Below are 5,502 nucleotides of genomic sequence, written 5' to 3' on the forward strand. Positions count from 1 at the left end.
GTCTCTCCTTTATATTCTACTTGGACCTTGGGCCTGCCTGCATCATTCACCACCATGAAGGGCCAGTGTTTCATATCAGACTGCACAACAGCATCATCAAATCTTCGTCCAATGAGACGTTTGGCATCGAATACTGTGTTAGTAGGATTCATTGCAACTTGATTCTTTGCCGCATCACCAATCAGTCATTCGATATCGGTAAATGCGACATAGCTTGGCGTGGTCCGGTTGCCTTGATCATTTGCAATGATCTCCACTTTCCCATGCTGGAAGACCCCTACACAGGAGTAGGTGGTGCCAAGATCAATGCCAACCGCAGGGCCCTTGGACATGGTTGCTTAGTGAAAGTCCTAGGTGGTGGAGAGGGGAAAAAACAGTACCTCAAGTCCTCCGCTGCGCTAAATAAGTTCAAGGAACTCTTTTTATTTCATTCTTTATTTCTTGTATAACCCAATCATTTTCTAGCAGAGAGTTATTTGGTTACCACATAGGTGGTTTTGAGTTGACCTATCCTTTGGTGATAGTGGTTTGTTGAAGGCTTCTACAACTATGGTGGTGCTATTTCTTTCTTAAATTCTGTTAACCACTCTTTTATGTATTTTGCAGATGTATCATTTGGTAAATAAATATTGACCAAGAGTATGCCTTCTTGATCTATTGTGTCTTTAATCATATGTAAAGCCCTTCCTTATCTTTGATGGTGGTTTTCATTCTGAAGTCTATTTTATCAGAGATTAGCATTGCCACAACTGCTTTTTTGAGGTTGCCATTTGCTTGGTATTTTTTTTCCATCAGCCTTTTATTTTTAGTTTGTCTTTCTCTTCATTTTTTAGATGTGTCTCTTGTAGGCAACATATTGATGGGCGTTGGGGTTTTTTATTGCATTGTGCTACTCTTTTTGTCTTGATTGGTGCATTTAGACCATTCACATTAAGTGTGAATATTGTCAGGCCTGATTTTACCATTGCCATTTTGCTGTGTTTCTTTTTCTGTTGTTTCCGGTTACCATGGTCCATCCACTTTCCTTTGGTGGCTCCATGTGAAGCACTGCACTTAAACTTTCTTATAGTTTTGGTCTTGTTTACACATAGTCCTGAAGCTCCTTCTTTAATGCAAAGGATCTAATTTCTCCTTCATATTTGATGGAGAGCTTTGCTGGGTATAGGATCCTTGGCTGACAACTGTTTTCTTTCAACTTTCTGTATATGCTATCCTTTTGTCTTCTAGCTCACATGGTTTCTGCTGAGAAATCAGAGCTCATTCTAATTGTTTCCCCTTTGTAAGGGACTCTTTGTTTTTCTCGTGCTGCTTTTAGAATTCTATCCTTTTAATTTGGAGAATTTGAGTATGTCTTGATGTTTTTCTTTTGGGGTCTAGCGTATTTGGTGTTTGCTGTGCTTCTTGAAAGTGAATTTCCCCGTTCTTCAAAATACCTGAAAATTTTTCTTCCAGTAGTTCTTCAACAATTTTCTCAGTGATTCCCCTTTCATTCCCCTCTTCTGGAATTCCAAAAATACATATGTTATTCCTTTTGATGTCCTCCCACATGATTGTAATTTTTTTTTCATTTTCTTTACATCTCATCTCTGATTTTTCTGCTAGTATGTTTCCAGTGAAACTCTTGTTTTCTAGATCACTGACTCTGTGTTCCTTTTCTTCAGTTCTACTCTTTTCGACCCTCCAGTCTATTGGATACTTCTGCCATTTTGGTCTTAATATTCTGGATTGCAGAAACAGGCCAAAATTATGCATGCACAGCAGAGGGAAGGCGTGGGTGTTGCTCCATCCAAGGGAGGCAGGCTGGTGTCTCTGGAGGGCCTCCCCCATTTGTTGGAGTTAGGGGTGGGGGAGTGTATCACTCACTAACCTGAAAGGGAAACAAGCCAAACATCTGCAACTTGTCTTTTGGTTTCCTGATTGCTGGTGCCAAGGGTATTGATTGTGGATCCAAGTAAGATGTAATCATTAACAATGTCAATCTTGTCTCCATCTATCATGAGGCTGCCTATTGGCCCAGTAGTGAGGACCTTTGTTTTCTTGATGCTTAGATGCAATCCATATTCTTGTAGTCCTTGATCTTCTGCAGCAAACCCCTCAAGCATTCACTTTCAAAGAGAAAGGTTGTGTTATCTGCACAACACAGGTTGTTGATGATTCTTCTTCTGCTCCCGATTCCACCTTTTTCTTCGTAAAGTTCAGCTTCTTGAATAATCTGTTCAGCATGTATATTGAGTAAGTATGAAAAATGGATGCATCCCTGATGAACACCTTTCTTGATTCAGACAATATCTTCTTGGTCTAGGTATAGGTTATGCATGAGTACGATCCAGTCTTCTGGGATCATTCTTCTCAATGTTAGCCACAATTTGTTGTGATCCGCAACATATATGCCTTTACAAAGTTGATAAAAACTCAAATAGACATTCTTCTGGTACTCTCTGCTTTCAGGCAAGATCCACCTGACATCAGCAATGATAATGTTAATGTCATGGTCTCTTCCAAATCCAACTTTTATTTCTGGAAGTTCCCTGTCAATGTACTGTTTTAATAATTTTTGGATAATGTTCAGCAAGATTTTGTTTCATGGTATTGTTTGATAATTTCCACATTCTGTTGGATCACCTTTCTTAGGAATAGGAATAAGCAGCTTCTCTTCTAGACAGTAACCAGGTAGCTGTCCTTCAGATTTATTAGCACAATGTGATGAGTATATCCAGGGCTACATCTGTTTGTTGAAATATGTCAATTGGGATTCCATCAATTCCAGGGACTTCCCCCCACCTCCAGTGCCTTCAAAGCAGCTTGACGAATCCTTTATGACCATTAGTTTTTTTATCATATGCTACTTCCTAAAATGCTTCTGTGTCAACCAATTCTTTTTTGGTGCAGTGACCCTGTGTATTTCTTCTGTCTTCATTTGATGTTTCCTAGATTATTCAAGATTTTGCCCATAGCATCTTTCAGTATTGCAACTCAAGGATTGAATTTGTTCTTCAGTTACTTCAGTTTGAGAAATGTTGAGTGAGTTCTTCCCTTTTAAGTTTATAACTCCAGCTTTTTGCACATTACATTTCATTATAATGCTTTGCTTTATTTGCAAAACTGCCCTTTAAAATCTTCTGTTCAACTCTTAACTTAGTTATTTCTTTCTTTTGTTTTGACATCTTGGCATTCTAGTGCAATATTTAGAGTGTCTTCTGATGTTCATTTTGGTCTTTTCTTTTCCCTCTGTCTTTGTAATGCTTTCTTCATCCCACAGCTAACCTGGTCTTTGATCATCAGTGTTCAATGTCTCAAACCTGTTATTGAAGTGGTTTTTAAATTTGGATGGGATAGACTCAATGTTGTATTCTTCTCCAGTGGATTTGTTTTCATTTTCTTAATCTTCAATTTGAACTTTCACATTAGTGGTCTGTTCTACAATCAGCACTTGGCCTGGTTTTCATAGCTGATATTGAACTTTTCCAACAATTCTTTTCACAAATTTAATCAGTCTGATTCCTGGTAATGCATCAGGTGAGGTCCATGCATATAGCTGTCATGTGTTTCTTATAAAAGGTATTTGCAATGAATAAGTCATTGATAGTACAAAATTTTATCACTCTATATCCAGCCTCATTTCTGTCACCAAGTCCTTCATTTCCTACTACTGGTTCTTCTTCCTTGTTCTCAATTTTTTGTATTCCAGTATTGTTAGGGAAGGCAATTCCTTGGGAAGGTGAGTCATGCTAGAGAAGGTAGAAGGTCAGCTTGTCATGACAATCATCTTGTATAATTAATATTTTACCTTTTGTGACTGACTTATTTTACTAAGGGAGTTCTAGTGGCCTAGAGAGTAAGAAGCTGCGCTGCCAACCCAGAGACAAGAAGTTCAAATCCACTGTTTTGTTTTGTTGTTTGTTTTTTTTTTTCCTGTGGAAGAAAGATGGGCAATTTCTTCCTGCATGACTCACAGCCTCTGAAAACTTGCTGGAGGGTCAGCGATGAGTGGCTCAAACTTCACAATAATGAGTTTCAGTTGTTTGGTTTTCTTTCATTTCACTTAGCACAACATTCTAGACATATCCATAGACATATCACAACATATCCATGTCATATAGCGTTTTGTTAAATAGTACTTATTGTTGTTGTCATTGTCATGGATTTGATTCAGATTCATAGTGATCCTTTGTACAACATATAGAAACTTTGCCTAATCTTGTGTTGTCTTCCCAATCTTCACTGTGCTTTACCCCATTGTTGCTGTTGTGTCAACTCATCTTTTTCAAGGGTCTTCCTCTTATTCACTAGCCCTCGTTTTTCCAAGTATGATGTCCTTTTCCAAGAACTTGTTCTCAAACATGCCCAAAGTATGTGAAACAAAATATCACAATCATTGTTTTGAAGACTTGCTGCACTTCTTCCAAGACAGATTTTGTTCTCTTTTTCATTCATAGTATAATAATACTCTTCACCTACAGCACAATTCAAAGGCATCAACTCTTCTTCTGTGTTCCTTATTCATGGCCCAACTTTCATGTACATGTGAAACTCATTGCCATTGAGTTGGAATCAACTCAAAGCTGACCCTCCAATGGTTGTTCCAAGGCTGTAAATCCCATGGAAGGAGTTTGTCACTGGTTGATTCGAACCAGCAGAGAGATGCTTCTTTTGGGTTCACTGTACAACTTGCTGCGGGTTATGCAATGAGATCACAATTCTTCAGTCTCCCTTTTTCATTGTCAAACTTTCACATGCATATGAAGCAATTGAAAATACCATGCTTTGGGTCAGGTTCACCTCATTCTTTTCAATGACATTCTTGCTCTTTAGCACGTTAAAGAGGTCTTTTGCAGCTGATTTGCTCAATAAATTGACTTCTTGACTGCTGCTTCCATGAGTTTTGATTGTGGATCCAAGCAAAATGAAATTCTCCATAACTCTAACTTAAAGAATGTCATTTAAAAGACTAAAGTGGAGGAGAGCTCTGGTGGCCTAGTGGCAAGAAGCTGCACTGCAATCCCAGAGGTGCACGGTCCAAATCCACCAGATGCTCTGCCGGAAAAGGAGGGACAACCTCCTCCTGTACCAGTCAGATCCAATTTGACGGTACGCGCGCATACACACACAAAATAATAAAAAAATTTTAAAAAAAAGACTAAAGTGGGCCTGACACAACACATATGTGAGTGAAAGTTGGACAATGGCTAAGAACAACAGAAAAATCAATGCTTTTGAATTGTGACAAAGAATATTGACTATATCATAGACTGTCAAAAGAACCACCACTACCACAACAAATCTGTCTTTGAAGGAGCACAACCAGGGGTGAAACTTGGTCTCATGTATTTTGAGCATGTTGTGAGGAAGTGCCAGTGTTTGGGAAAAGACATATGCTGGGAAAGGTCAAAGAAAGAGTTGTTGTTGTTATGTGCTGTCGAGTCCTTTGCGACTCATAGCGACCCTAAGTACAACAGCCCTAAACCATGCTCTATCCTGTGCCAATCTTATTGCCTCTGACAC

This window comes from Elephantulus edwardii, unplaced genomic scaffold (genome assembly GCF_000299155.1).
Source record: "Elephantulus edwardii isolate Elephantulus edwardi_28Jun2011 unplaced genomic scaffold, EleEdw1.0 scaffold00310, whole genome shotgun sequence".
Lineage (NCBI taxonomy): Eukaryota > Metazoa > Chordata > Mammalia > Macroscelidea > Macroscelididae > Elephantulus > Elephantulus edwardii.